The sequence below is a fragment of the Acomys russatus genome, chromosome 8, assembly GCF_903995435.1.
Source record: "Acomys russatus chromosome 8, mAcoRus1.1, whole genome shotgun sequence".
In the NCBI taxonomy this organism is placed as follows: Eukaryota; Metazoa; Chordata; class Mammalia; order Rodentia; family Muridae; genus Acomys; species Acomys russatus.
Genome location: NC_067144.1, coordinates 9,002,270 through 9,018,349, shown reverse-complemented (window position 1 = coordinate 9,018,349; position 16,080 = coordinate 9,002,270).

Below are 16,080 nucleotides of genomic sequence, written 5' to 3'. Positions count from 1 at the left end.
AAGGGGTATGACTTCGGAAACGTCAGCATAAACAAAGCCTTGCCAGTTTTTTGTTGCCTCACCATGTTAAAATAATATTATGTATTTTGAAAGACTTTACATTGACTGTGAAGCTCCATGTTTTCCAGCACACAGATCAAACCACGGTATTATTATCCTGGGACAGGCAGAGAGAACTATGTATTACTGGAGACAAATGGCTCTGCACCCTAGCTGCTCCAGGTACAGAAAAGGGAATGGATCAACTCTGGAACTCTTAGAAGTCACACAGTAAACATTGCATGGGACATTCTATAGACAGAGAATGATGACTAATACGAACAACTTTCTGATCTAGTCAGCAGAGCAATGGCCGAGGGCCCTGCCCTGAAACTGACGGGAGGTCAAAATGAAGTCCTGGGCTCCAGTCACAGAGTTGAGATTTCTCTAGCCTCACACAGGAAATAGCATAATGAATCCCTGGCATTTTGACCAACACACACGACCCTCTGAGCTACCAGTGAGTAACAGCCTCCGCTGGAGCCTCTTAATAAAATCCTCACCTGTGGAGTAAGTAGAGATCTGAAAACAGCACCTCATGGTTTAAAAGCAACCTTGAAAGATTTGAAGCCTACACAGTATACACTAGTGGAAGAATCCCGCCATGATGGCCTCAGTAAACTAATAACTCCTGCATGGAACGCAGGCTTCAAGATCGTCTAGAGATAGGAAAGTTCCCCTTGGGACAAGTCAGGGGACCACATAAAAGGAGAGACGACATTTTCCAACTGTCAGCCCAATCTCAGTTCTAAACAAGGGATCACACAGTGCTCACATCCCAAGCAGGCAGAAAGATGGCGTGCAGATTTCTTCCAGTGCCCAGTCAACATGTAGGATGGTTGTCCAAGTCTTTGTTTATTTATTCAAACCCTCTCTTGCTCCAGAAATTGTTTCTACCTGAAAGAAGGAAGCAGTTATCTAAGAATTCTGATACGATAGAGATGCTGGGAGGGCCATAAAACAATTCCGAAAGCGATTTTAAGTGTTTGCAAAATACATTCGCAGGAAAACATTTTCAAGGTTGCACAACTGGCTGCAATACTCCTGTGGGAAAATTCCTAAAAGCCTTTGGGTGTAGCACTGCGCTCCTTCCTGAAGTGGCACCAGCAGCCACGCTTATCTTCTACCTTACAGAAATAAAGTAATGTCATGAGCTAAGGCCACATCAAAGGGCTAGAGTTCAGCACTTGAGTGGCCTATGTTACCAGGATGCAGTTTTCCAAGAGCTCTGGCTGGTCCCTCTGTTCTTGGAGGTATGTGGGAAGTGGTTGGGCACTCCAGGGCAGAAGTCAGAATGCTTTGATTCTCCTTCCAACTTGTGGGGAAACCCTGGGTACACTTTTTTTCCCACCTCAGTTTCTCTGCTGAGGCCCTTTGCCATGGATGGGGCCTTGCGGTCAAATGGAAATACTTGATATTTGGCCAAGTGGAACTAGGATTCAGGCCTACTTTTTCATGGTCTCTGAGACCAATAAGATGGGCAGTGATCCCAAAAAGGACTCGGACTGAGGATGAGGTTGGACTGTGAAGAAACCGTGTTTTCTTAATCTCTTAATGGTACTTTTCATGGGACAAGCTGCCTAATTTGAATTCTCAGCCTAATTCTCTCAGTAGTCCAGAAAGTAAAGAGTATTCATTTTATGTACCAGGAAACTGAGACGTGGAGGAGGGAAAATAACTGGATTTGGGTCATATCACCTCTGAGTAAGCCAAAACCAAGACTGCAATCAAGGCAGTACTTAACCCCAATCATCTGTGTGGAACCATCTCATAAATTAAAAAGCGGGTAACATTCCCTTGATCAAAGAATAGGAAAAATCCCCTCAAAGTCAAACATTATTTTTTTTTTCAAGCAAATAGGTTACTACGGGCTTCTGAGTGATTCATGTGAGCTTGGAGTGTGACTCTAAAGGTGAAGGGCTAGATGTTGGAACAGCTTTCTCTGCAGTAGACAGGCAACAGAGAGTTGTGGGGACAGTAATTCTCCAGGAACTGTCCTACAGTACAAGAACCAGGTCCCAACAGGCTGATCAGCTGGCCAGCAAGAGCACTGAGCTGTGTGTAACTAGGGATGCCATCAGCATACTGTCTCGAAACCTTTCTGTTAATCAGAACTCACTCGGAGAGAAACAGCCACCTGGAGAGTCCATAAGACTCTTGATAGCTCATGACATTGGGGAAGAATTAATGTTTTCATTTCAAACCATAATAGCAGGAGGCTCAGGGACCCCAGGAAAACAAGGACAGGCTCAGCCCAGGAGCACATGTCTTTCCATTGCACATCACAGCCTGCTGCTCCCCACACTGCCGCTGCTGAGGAGCCTATTTTACCCAGGACTCTGGCTCCTAGACGTCTGTCTGAGCTCACCTCTCATGCTTACCTATTTTTAGTTCCCCCATCTCCCTTTGGTCCTGGGGACTCCCGGTCACTTTCTTAAAGAGATCTACAGTGTTTCTGTTTGTGAAGTTCAGGTAGTCAGCTTGTCTGAAAACTTCCAGTTAGAGATGGAATGCCATTCAGAGATCATCTCATTTATAACCCCTGAACCTACAGATGAAAAGTAGGAAGAGTAGCTGTGAGTTGGCATCCCAGATACCGATGAACCCTGTGCAAAGTGCCTTTTGCGTGCTGCTTCTGATGTTGAGGGGTGCCGGTTGCTATGACAACCAGGTCTCTCCTCTTAAGGAACCTACAAAACAACTAGTTGAAATGACATGTGTGAGGAGCTAGGATTCCTCAGATGTGGTGCTTTCTGACCTTGAGTGACAGAAAACAGCCCTTGGGAGGCAGAGGCAGGCGGATCGCTTTGAGTTTGAGGCCAGCCTGGTCTACACAGTGAGTCCAGGACAGCCAAGGCTACACAGAGAAACCCTGTCTCGAAAAACCAAATAAATAAATAAATAAATAAATAAATAAATAAATAGAAAAGAAAACAGTGAATCACAGTAGTCTCTTCAAGATGTCAATCTCTCCAGTGATACAATAGGGGGATCATGGACAGAACCTCAAAGAATCAGGAAGCATTTGGCATGACCTGGAAAAGTCCCAACCACGCTCTCACAGTGTTGAGTCAGGGAGAAAGGTCTAGGGAGGAAATGTGAGGAGTGGGGTAAGGTGGGGAGTCCTGGGGAACACTAGATATATCCCAACTCTGTATAGGCTTGATATTGCTGTCATCAAAACTTATCTAGCATTGCATCATGGCATATCAAAGAGACCCTCCCTGAGTGACTCACTCCCTTTGGGAAACTCCCTTTGCCTGGTCCTGTGGGGACCTTGGTATTATTCTTCTCTTTGCAGGGCCATTCTCTCTACCTGCCCTTAGCTCTGCTTCCAAAGTGAATCTCACAATGGTGGTAGACCATGGGCTGCCTGTTCCTCTCCCCTGTCTGTAGGTGGGTGCTCATCCACTGCTGTGTTGACCATGGAGACATCTGTGTGGCAGGGAAATGGCCACATCAGCTTCCTGTAGTAGAGGAAGAGTCTCGAGGACCTTAGGGCAGTAGGACTGTTTCAGCGGGAGTCAGGAATCCTATCTATGAGCACTGGCTCCATACCAGGATGCTTTAAGTGAGCCACAGAAACTTCTATGTAGTACTTTAGAATGTTGACATCTATCACAATGTGATTGTACGTAGGCTTCTCAATAGCCCTCCTCATGCAGCCATATTCAACATTTCTTCTTGTTTTCTAGAGAGGGAAAATGGGTCTTGGGCACTCCAGAGATTTAGAGGTCCCCTCCAGCAGTGCTGGGCCTAGCACTGGTTCCCTCACTTTTTCCTTATTGACAGTGATGGGGGAATGAATCATTTCAGGTGTTAAGCTGTACCTGCAAGGAAGAGACCGAAGGTCTCTCAGACACCTGTTCATTGGTGCGTGTGAAGAGGCAAAGGAAGACAAATATGTGTCATGCTGTTGGAAGAAAGAACAGAGGCCACAACTGAAAGCTTCCCTGCTTATGAAAAATAATTTAGGGTACATTTTTAGATCATATAAATTATTCATATTGTTCCATAAAATACCTGTGTTTACCTTCATATTAAACCAGTAGCTGGCACAAAACATATACCCAATAAATAGTTGAGCAAGCACATTAATTTTTTTTAACAAAAAAGAATGTTTGTTCCTTCTCTGTCTGTCTGTCTGTCTGTCTGTCTCTCTCTCTCTCTCTGTCTCTCCCCCCCCCCCCGTGTGTGTGTGTGTGTGTGTGTGTGTGTGTGTGTGTGTGTGTGTGTGTGTGTAGATGAATATGCATGCAGTGGAGGCCAGAGGGCAACCTCAGAGTGAAAGTCTTTCGCTGGGACCTGGGCCTTACAGATTAAGGTAGGCTTTTTAGACAATTTCCAACTACCCACCTTTCTCTACATTCTCAGAGCTGGGATTACAACTGAGTCTCACCATGCCTGACTATCATCATCATCATTATTGTCGTCATCATCATCATCATTAACTATTTTATATGTATGAGTGTTTTACCTTCATGTATGAATGAGTAGACCAGGAGTTGGAGGACAGAAGAAGACTCAGACTTACTGGAACTGGAGTTACAGATAGTTGTGAGCCACCATGTAGGTGCTGGAAGTCAAACCTGGGTCCCGTGCAAGAGCATCCAGTACTTTTAACCGACTCTCCAGCTCCAGGGGATTGAAGTCAAGTCTTTCATGCTTGCACAGGGAGAACTTTGTCAACTGAGCTCTACCTCTGACCCAACTGCCTCAAAAACTAAAATTTAAAGCCTTTGACAACTGAGTACAATTGAAGTTGCAGGATGATTCGCCAAACTTAATAGCGACTACCAATAGCCACTACCACTACCAGAATTTTCCAGTAATAGCCTATCCCTGAGACAATGAAGGAAAGAGAGCTATGTCCTTCAACAGATGGAAGATCAAGGCCATTTGTGTTAGGTATCAATATCAAGCTAGTGAGAAGTCCAGGCCTCCTAGAACCTACCCTAGGCCACACCACTAAACCCTGCTTTGTCCTCAGGTTTCAAGAACATCAAGCTTTTGGCAACTCTATAATCCCTCTTGTTTGGCTCCCTTTACACACAGTACTGGGAGATACCATTGGAGAGAGCAATCTGGGCTATGTTTCACAATTTCGATAAATAATATTTGCTCATGTTTGATTTTGGAGTTCTCACTAGTAACTCTTTGAACTGTTTGATTTATGACTGTTTTCTTTCTCTACGTTTCAGTCTTGAAAGCATTTAAGTAGAAATGCTTCTGTGTGCCCATGCCTGCGTGCACGTGCGTGCGTGTGCGAGCGTGCGTCAGTGCGTGCCTGCATGTGTGTGTGTGTGTGTGTGTTTTGGAGAAAAGGTCCATAGCCTGACTTTGTTTCTAGGGTAGTCCAAAGCAAAGAAAGCCTCCCAGCCAGGTGGCAACCCTGGACAAGAAGTCATGTGGCACCGTATGCCTATTGTAGACCTGCAACATACTGGTTTTCCTGTTTGATAGCAATGTTGTTCATAGCCTGCTCAGGGAAACCTTCTAGACCCAAACACCCAGTTTTGCTAGCCTCACTGACACCTCTCTCAAGACAGTCTCTTCCCAGCTCACCAAACATTTCCTTTTTTCTCTCTTACTCCACCCTTTCCTCCCCTACTGGCTCCCTCTCTATGCTCAATGCTTTCCCCTCATTGTCAGAACTTGTCTGTTGTCAGTTGCTTCCCTTGAAGCCTCGAAACACCCAACACAGTGCCCTTGACAAACAATGCGTTGAGGTGATGCAACAGCCCAAGGTGTCAAAATAATTAGGTAATTAAAGCAGAGGAAGGTCAGCGTTTCCTCGGTCTGGGAAGACAAGCACAGGCACACGAGAGGGAGGGGAAGCTAAGCAAGGCAATCAGTTTCACATCTCCCTTTGGTTTCCCCCTCATTTTCCAGCTTTGCTCCAAAAGACCATACCTGTGACAGCCTGATACCCGCCCCCCCACCCTTGTACCAAGAGCCCATCTGACTTAGAGGGCGTGACCAGTTTGAACCCTTCAAGGTTTCAACACACAGCTTGTTTTTGTCCTCCTTGTTTGTTTTCACATCAGACCGCACCCTAAGCTCCTGTGCAATGGCCCCAAGTAGTGGCTCAACACCATGGAAGGGATATTGCTCAAAGGGGGCTGTGGGGGCTGAGGACAAAGTCTTCTCCCAGGACACAAGGCCCTCAGGGTCACCTACCTTTGTCTCTTTGTTCATGTTTTCAGTATGCCACGAAAAGCCTGCTTCTGTTAGGGAGTGTGTGTGTGCGTGTGTGTGTGTGTGTGTGTGTGTGTGTGTGTGTGGTGGGAGCAGAAAGGATGCAGACTTAGTGTCTGTCAGAGGCTTACTACCTGGTGAGAGAGTGGACACAAGAGAGACTGGGAGAGCTTTAACTGAGAACTAAAGTTAGCCTGGAGGTGGAAGAAGATGGTGTGGCCAACCTCCTTAGAACGTGCGTCGGGAATAAATGTTGAGGGTAGCCTTTGAACTACACGTTTTCTCAAGACAGGCAAGAAGAAAGAAGACACTGTAGGTAGAGGAAGAGCGTGTGCAAAGGCAGGGGAGATGCAAAATCAGCGTTTGCCCAGACTGAGGCTCTTCCGGAGGTCAGTGGGAATGAAGAGTTGGCTAAATCAGCTGACTGGGGCAAAATGAGGGCATCCTTAAGAATATACCGAGAATGGGACTTGCCCCACACCACCAAGAATCAAATGGAAAATCAGACACAGAGGAAAGACGTAACCAGATGTACGTGAGGATGGAAGGTACTCTACCACAACCACACTCCTGCTCTCCACAACCTCTGCCACCCCTCTCCACTGCCAGCCTGACTTTCTTCAGCCATAAGATAAGGCGGCTTTCAACTCAACTTCATCCCTCAGATGATGGGATCTGGTTTGGAGGGTGGGGCAAGGGGTGGGAGCACGTCTGGAGACTTCTCTTCACAGAGAAGCCAGTTAGGATAGGATAGCAGACAGTTACACATAGAGCGTTGCCTTCAAGAGAGTTCCAGGTCTGAATTCGAATCCGTTGCTAATCAGCTGTGTTATCCTGAGCAAACCACTTAAGTTCTCTCAATCTCGTTGGCCCAGGTAAAGTGGACTGAATGGGCCTTGCTTCCTCACTGAGGTGTCTAGCCGAGGCAATGAAAACACAGGACTTACAGGAAGCACGTGGAAGTGGTGATCAATTGTGTGTGCTAGACCTGACCAACCAGCTCCACTTAGCTACTGAGCCAGCTCTCAGAAGCAGGCAGAAGAGCTCCCTGCTTCAGGCTCCTTTCTCCACCTCTCAAGACAAGTGTCACTGTGTATCCAGAGCACAAAAACACATGAAGCATTTTGGTCTTTCGGGATTTGATTCATAGCTCAAACTATTTGGTTCTGTGGCTAATCCGTCTCAGGCCCTCAGATCTGTTCATCTGTTCTGTGTCTCAGAAACAGTGAGCAGCTAGAATGACTGTGAGCTGAGCTACTCATGGCTTTGGGAACATGGTTAGGCTTTGAAGAATAAGGTTTGAGTAGAATGCTTCAGAGACAGGAGCATAGCCATCAGTTAGTGGGCTATAGTCTTCCTTTAAATAAATAGCATAGCTCTGTAGATGTTTGTCAACACCCGACCTGAGAGCCTACTTTCTTTCTCTCTGAATTTTCTACTCTATGACTCTTGAGATGGTCATGAATTAGCATAGATGTCCAACTGTTCTACAAGGCAGCTAAGGGAAAATTTGCAAATTAAGAAAGTCATATCACTTTTAAAGAGATAGGACCTGTAGACCAGGTAAGATATAGATCCATGACATTTTCAACTAAGTAGCCATCAGGTACTGGAATCGTTAAGTGGTTCAAATTTTGCTTAAAGAACTAGTGAAAGCAAATTTGATTTTCAAAATCCTGAATTTAAAAACTTGGCTTTACTCAAGGAATTTTTATTTTAAGACACTGGTATCTTTTAATTATAGTTTGTTTATAGATTTCTTGGGAATCTTAATTCATAATTTTTAATATTTAAAATATTTTCAGAGAAATGTCTCTCAAGAGTAATTTTAATTTGCTCTTTTACATTGACTTTCATTTACATTTTAAGAAAAACATAGTCATATTCCTTAGATCAGCATTGTCTGCTGGATCTCTCTGCCACCCTGGGAGTGCTCTGCATTTGTGCTGTCAAAACCAACAGTGAGACAATGCAGACAGTGAACTGAAGATGAACACATTTCATATCAGTCAACTCAGGCCTAAATGTTGGCCTGTGCCTGTGGCTACCCTATTATAGAGCATAGCTTTAGATTATTGAAAGCAGAATATTATAGATATTGAGAGAAATGTGGAAGCCTAAATACAACTTTTCTCTGAAGAAAGAAGTGAAGGAAGCACCGGGGAACTTTATGGAGAAGGAAGTGTAAAGAGTCAAAGAAATGGTAAGGTGGACTGGCCAGTTCCGTGACAAACCAGTGAAATGAGCACATTCCTTTGTATGTAGAGAAGTCCAGGTGGGATTGTGTGGAGAGATGCGCAGTGTAGGTGCTCCTTCGCTGACAATGGGTTGTGCTGTGAGCTCCTTGTCTTGAGCTGGAAGTGAACCTGCTACAACTACCCTACTGAACTTTGTAGCTCCAAGACACAACACTGCTGAGTGTCCCTTGTTTACCCTTTGGATGGCATGGCTGCATGGGAGCTAGACCTCACATGCTGGGCCATGAAAGTATGAAAATTCACAGTGCAAAAAGTGGCTTCTACTTAACTATGTCGATGTAAAGAACACAGCTCCATCTGAAAGGGAATAAAAGATCATTTATTCTGGAGTCATTTTAAGTGACAATGGCCTGGGAACATAAATTTAGGCTAGGCTAAATCCCATATTCCAACATGGAAGCAATTTTACAGAGCAAAGAAAGTCATAAATCAAGGCAAGTTTGAATGCATTTGTAGGGACATCAGAGAGGCGGGTGCAGTGAGATGGAGGAGCTATTCTGTAGGTCCAATATGTTAATGACGTTCTTTCTACCAGCAATGAAGGAGTGTTCCTCTTTCTCCACATCCTCGCCAGCGTGTGATGTTGCTTGATTTTTTTTTTTTTTTTTTTAAATCTTAGCCAGGACTCCTTCACTGCTGGTGGGAATGCAAACCAGTACAACCACTTTGGAAATCTATCTGGTACTATCTCAGAAAACTGGGAATAGGGCTTCCTCAAGACCCAGGTATTCCACTCCTGGGAATATACCCAGAAGATGCACCAACACACAAGGACATATGCTCAACCATGCTCATAGCAGCCTTATTCATAATAGCCAGAACATGAAAACAGTCTAAGTGTCCCTTAATTGAAGAATGGATAAAGAAACTGTGGTACATATACACTATGGAATACTACTCAGCTATTAAAAACAAGGAATTTCCAAAATTTGTGGACAAATGGATTGAACTAGAAATGATCATAATGAGTGAGTTAACCCAGAAGCAGAGAGATTCAAATGGCATATACTCACTTATATCTGGACACTAGCCCAAGGGGCATGTCCCATGAAAGTCTTCACTTATCAGGAAAGTAGGACAGAGGGGAGGACATCCTATAGGGACTTTAGGTGAGAGAAGCATGGGAGAATGGGGGAGTAGAAGAATCCAGAGGGTCCTAGACACCTACAAGAAGAACATTATGATGGGCGGATCTGGGCCCAGGGGTCCTGTGCCAACTATGGCACCAGTCAAGGACAATACGTGTAGTAAGCTTCGAACCCCTACTCAGATCTAAGCAATGGACAGGACATTCTCCACAGTTGAGTGGAAACTGGGGACTGACTTTCACATGAACTCTGGTGCCCCATATTTGACCACATCCCCTGGAAGGGGAGGCCTGGTGGCACTCAGAGGAAGGATAGCAGGCTACCAAGAAGAGACTTGATACCCTATGAGCATATACAGGTGGAGGAGGTCCCCCTCAGTCATAGTCATAGGGGAGGGAAGTAGAAAGAAGGCAGGAGGGAGGGCAGAATGGGAGGATACAAGGGATGGGCTAACAGTTGAGATGTAATGTGAATGAATTAATGAAAATAAAAGGGAAAAATGACATTCTTAGCTCTCTCCGATTGGAGGGAGCTAGTGTCCTGCTAAGTTAATACAGCTTCTAAGGGGTTTTAATTTATTTTTACAAGATATTAGCTCAGATACAGAGTGGGGCAAGGAGTAGCAGTTCTAGAAGCTAAAACTAGCCCAAAATAATTAGCTTCTGAACCTAAAAATGTAGAATCTCTCCACAGTATTGAACATCCAACCTGTCCATCAGTTTCTGTAGACACAGAAACTCCTTCCAAAATTTTATTTTTGTAACCATACATAGCTTCTTTTCAGGAATTTTCATTCATAAATCCATGCTGGGCTTGCCCCACGTAAAGAAAAAAATTGCTGGCTGGTGGTAATTGGGAAAAGCAAAAATGCTGTAACTATTAGATCTGTCTTCTCAGGGATTTTTTTTTTTAAATTCTGGATTTAGTAGAATTTTTTTGGAAGGGGGATCGGAATGTCCAAACATGTAAGACAAATAAGAAGGAACAGGTAAGTTTTCATTAACAAAGTGACCTAGATTGTTCTGGGGGCAAAGTGACATTAAACAACCAACAGCAGGCATCCACCTCACTGACCAATACTGAAGAGAAATGAAAGATGGCAAAACTGACTAACTCCACTGGGTTTACACTGGGGTGGGGGTGGAGTAGTAAGCAGAGGCTTTGATTTAAGTGAAAAGCCGAAAGGGCAATTTTCAGTATTATTTATTTATCTCAAAGCTCGATTGACTAAAGCCAGGCTGCCATATCAGAAATGTGAACAACCACAACAAAAATTCTGTAAACTGGAATTCTAATCCCAAATTCAGGAGTATTTTTCGTGAAAGCTATGATTCATAAATTATATTTGTGTCATTATTGAAAGATAAGCCCCACTCAGAACCTTAAAAGTCTGAAATCATAAATGTCAGTTCAAATGAAAGATTATACTTTTCTATTTTTCCATTTTGGGGGTCTGCCTAAGGACCTTAAAAAATAGGAAAGCATATATTTGACCTGAGAAACATCCTAGATACACAGTGGATAATTTTGTTAAAGTCATGTTATTAAGATTCATCAGAGATGGGCCCATTAAAAGAAGCAAGAAAACTCAAAAAGTTGTAGTCTTTAGTTAAATATCAAATTAATTTTGAATATATTCTATCTCCTGTCATTTGGCATAAATCGTTGATTGTTGTGAATATTTAAGTTGTCTGATATTACACAGAGATCAAAATTTAATTCTTTTTACTTTGAAGTTTTTTTAATTAAATTTTTTTTCTGAATTAGGACATTCAGTCAAGTGTGCCAAAACATAGGTAAAAATGTGAGAAAATTAGAAGAATATAAGACATTATTGTGATCATGAGAGAAATAAGGTATTTTATACAAATAGCCTTCAAGCTGCAGAATGCATTTTCCAGGTATTGTAGGTTATAATATGCCATCTACTTAAAAAAAAAAAAAAAAAAAAAAGCCAGAGCAAATTAAGCAACATACTACTGTTTCCTTGCTTTGTTTTAATTATCAAAGCATGTTTTAATAAAAAAAAAACTGTGAAAGGTTAAGAAATACTGTGGACACTAGACTTCTAAAAAATTTTTCTGAAAATGGCTATGGCATCATTATGGCTCATTTTAAAGTACGTGTTGGTATAATAACTATTGACAGCACCAGATGCTATTCTCTCAGGCAAATTGGAGGCACTGACTGTTGTCCAGACCTTTGGGAAAGAACTAGAATTCCTTTCTGATAGATAGAAAAACAGGACCCCTGGAGACTGCAGAGGTGAGTAGGGAGTGTCTGGGCTTTAGACTATTCCATGACTTCCTTCTTATTGACCTCAGTATTTAGGGAGAACATTGGCCCTAGACTTGGATGAGATGAAAGGTACTGGGTTTTCTAACATGTTTAAAAAGCTACTCTGCAAAGAGACATAGAGCCCTGGGGGTGACAGGCCACGTGTGGGTATCTGGGAAGCATCTGGAAAGAAGACCAGAAGTTTCTCCCACTAGCATGCCTTAAGCCCGAGCCGTCTTGATTTTTAAGCTGCCGTGCCTTTGCCAGGACACTAAAATCCATACATTCATGATCTTTCCCAGTCTTCCTGTATAGGCTGAATTTCGCATCAGACGCTTGATATGGGAGTTCTGTCTTTGTTGGGAAGTTACAGTTAAGTCTGTGCCTGGATCCACATCTTCTATGTGCCCATCTACAATGCATAAAGGGTTTCAGCTTTCCCCGGTGCAATATCAAACTTGTTGCCAGCAAAAGAGAGATCTTCCCCGGACTCCTGTGTGCAAAGTCTGAACGGAGGGAGCATCTTGAAAGCTAGCTTCTCCGGGACGGCTGAGGTGAGCAGCACATTCTTGTTAAGGTGTTATTCAAAGTTTCTGATTAACATAAGTTTTTTTTTTAAAAAAAATTATACAAAAACATAATACCATGATTATGGAAATAAAAAGCCACCCACAAGCTTACTATCTTTACAATCCATCTATTTCCACTCTTTCCTGTCTTTTCCAAAAAAGCATTACCTCCCTCCCGCCCCCCCCCCCCCACTCAGTGTTGGACATGCAACACAATATGCCTTCGCGTTCTGATTTTTTTTTTCCTGTGAGCCTCACACTATGAGTAATATCGATGTGATCTTAAGAATCACAGATACAGATAACTTCAAAGCGTTATGTTATTTGCGCATTCTAATTTATATCAGCACTCAGATATCATTGTGGGACTGTTAGGTTACGTGGCTTCCATTTGTGTTCCCAGTGATACCTTGCTTCTTCCACTTCCCCCTAATATCAGCCACTTTCTTAGAACAAATCTCTGACATCAGAAGTACAGGGTCCCAAAGGCTGAAAACGACAAAGAGTTTGTTCTCACCTCCACAGATTAACTTATTTTCAATCACAGCCTTTCTTTGTTGCTGTTTGTTGCTTTGTTTTCTAAGAAGGGGAATCTCTTACAGCCCAAACTAGTTATATAGCTGAGGATGACCTTGAACCCCTGCCTCTGTCTGAGTAGTGGGATTACTGGTACCAACCAGCTCTTGTCCCTTTGATTGTGAGCCTAGCCTTTAATGGTGGAGCCATCTGCTCAGGGACACTGCTCTCAACCATAGTCCCCTTCTTTCACTGAAGCAAGTTAACATCATGTTTCTCTCTCATGCACTCATTAGCTAGGTTTCTAGATTTCTGCCTATTGGGAGATTCTTGCCTGATGATGGGCCGAGCCACTGGTCTATATGCCTTTACACAAGCCAGCTGCAGTGATGACCTTTCAGCAGCAGCTCGTCCCTTCTGAGTTCTATTTTCTGGCTTCAAGGAATCTGCAAGAACATTTGTGAGACAGCATCAAGATTGTGAAAGGGGCCGTTGATCAGGCCAGGGAAGAGCTAGGCTCTGACTATCAGCTCCTGTCTCTTACCAATTAGCTCCTGGCAAGGCACCTTCTTGACGCAACCTGCCCCACCAGCTCCTCAGCAAAATGCAGACAGCCATGTGAGTGTGGGCACATGCGCCCACTCTGCCCAGAGCTGACCCAGGTCTCATGAGCCATCCCACTGGGGACTCAAACGTGATCTGAATCTTTTCCCTCCGAGAACCCTGAGGTTAAGCTAAACATTGCAATATGTTTGCTCAAAGAATCTAGCTAAGAGTTTATGATTCTACAGAGTTTCAAAAGGGAAGGCTCCATCCAAGGCCCTAAGCTAGGATTAGGATAGATAGGAATTCAAGCACAGGAGCTTGTGAGACATTTAGTCAGCAGGTGTGGTTAATTCGGCATTCAGTGGCTAAGCACTTAGCACATCTGGGTTAGGTGCTGGACACCCACAGATGAGTTGGAGAGAACCTCAGTTTTCTAAGAAACTGAGGGCTGGTGGAGTTGATTACAAAGGTCATCAAGACAACAGTCCAAAACTTACCAGCTAGAGAAAGTAGCAGTCCCGACGTCTTTGGCAAACACAAAAACACAAAAGGCTGAGGAAGGACCTTAAGGGGTTTGGAGTTGCCCTATGGAAGTCACATGAGTGGAGGAGCGGGAGGAGGCACTAAACCTCAAGGCTGACTCCTCAGCCTGGCGCTTTAATCTGGGATCTGAGAGTCCCAGAGCCTTGGCTTTTTTTTTGTTTTTGTTTTTTTTTTAATCACTGGAAGTGCTAGGAGATTAAGAGAGAGTGGAGATGATTAAGGGCCAGCTCAAGAACTGTACGTATTATTATTGTTGCTACTATCAGAGAGGAAAGTGTTTTAGGCATCCTCTGACTCAGATAAGTGAGCAGTTATCGATGTGGAGGCTCGATTATTGTCATCAGTCCTGCTTTACCCTCCAGTTTCTTCCTTAATACTTGAAATAAAAGAGGTGGCTAGGACTGACCAGGGCTTAGCCTTGCTATTCACCCTACTTCTTCTTCTTTTTTTTTTTTTAATTAGGCAAATTCCACCCTGTGAAAACTCAGAGCATTGCTTTATGGTCCCAAGTCCTGAATTTGATTATTAGCATGTACTTTAAAAATGTTTTTCTTTCAGGAAATTAAAACATATAGACTCTGGTGAACCTACAGAAACTTAAAATGCACAAGGATTGGCAACCTGCCCAGGGATCACCTATGCACCCAGGCATGACTGGACAGGCCATTGGCTTCATAACTTCTTGGGAGGGACTATTGCAATAACCAGAGAGAAAAGAAGTACCAGATGACCTGGAAGAAGATGGGTGGTCCAAGGTAACTGCTGTTCCCCGAAGAGGCATCTGAGCTTGGTGTCTGCCATGGGCATGGATTCTTTGGTCTACGTATTACTAATGAAAAGGGTAGGATTTGCATTCCTGGAAGCCTCCCGGGGTCCCACCACAGGCACCTCAGATCATGGCCCAATTTGTCCCCCTGTGAGGAGCTAAATTCATATTCTTAGGCAGTGTGCTCCATATTAGGGAATCATGCTGTTCTCGCACTACCCCCGAGGTGTGAAGACTATCTCCACCTTACAGATGAAGACACTGTGGCTTAAAGAAAATAAGTAGCCCTCATTGGCTACAACTGAGAAAGCTGGCACGAGGGCCTAGGCTGCCTGAGTCCTGAATCGTTCCTTCTCCCCCATACCTGGGATGGGCCTATATGCTGCCTCCTTCAAGGAGGGGAGCTCAGGTCATAACAAAACTAGCCTGACCTTCTTGGGTGGCAGGTCAGAGCTTCTCTCTCAAGAGGAGAGGAAGGAGCTCAAGGTTTCCAGTGGCCTTCTTCCAGGGTAACAGGCAGAGGAGGCCTGCTTCAAGGATCATAACCTGCCCAATTCTTGCTGATTGGTTTGAGGTTAGAGGCTTACCTTAGTAGGGAGGAAAGGACAAGGTCTTTGGAGGAGAAAGAGGCTAAGCGTTTTAACAAGTCACCGCCGGACTCCACCTCCTGCAGTCCTTGTGCAGCTCCTTCTTTTTTCCCCTGAGAAAATGAGATGAGACCCTTCAGTCCAGCTCTGAGCACACCACCTATTGCGCATGTTCCTTGGCGATCGTTCTGTATGGCACAAGGCAGTGAGCAAACTTTCTTAGATGCTAAAATCGCTTACCCAAAGACTGACGGCTCATGTGCAAACTTATCCGAGTAAATACATCTCAGTATGTTACACACCATAATAACCAATCGAAGCTAGAAATTATAAGAGGTTGATACAAGAAAATGCTTCTACGTGTGTTAAACTGAGTAGTGATATACTATCTTCAGGGGGCTTCATCATTAACAATAGTGCAGAAAACCTGTTTGTTAAGCTTTTTCTCTGGAGAGTCACTTATTTGCCTACGGTTTGTTCCATATGGCCAGGGTATCACTGACCCTAGCCCCCAATGTGTAACTAAATTAAAATCAGGAAGTGGGGAAGGCCAGTCATATTTCTATTTGCTTGCTTGTTCTGGGTTTATTCTTCATCCCCAGGGTTTTTGCAGGTATCTTTAAAGAATATCAGTGCCTGACTATGGATATCCCACCTCAATACGGTGGGATAATGTCCCACCTGGATATGTCC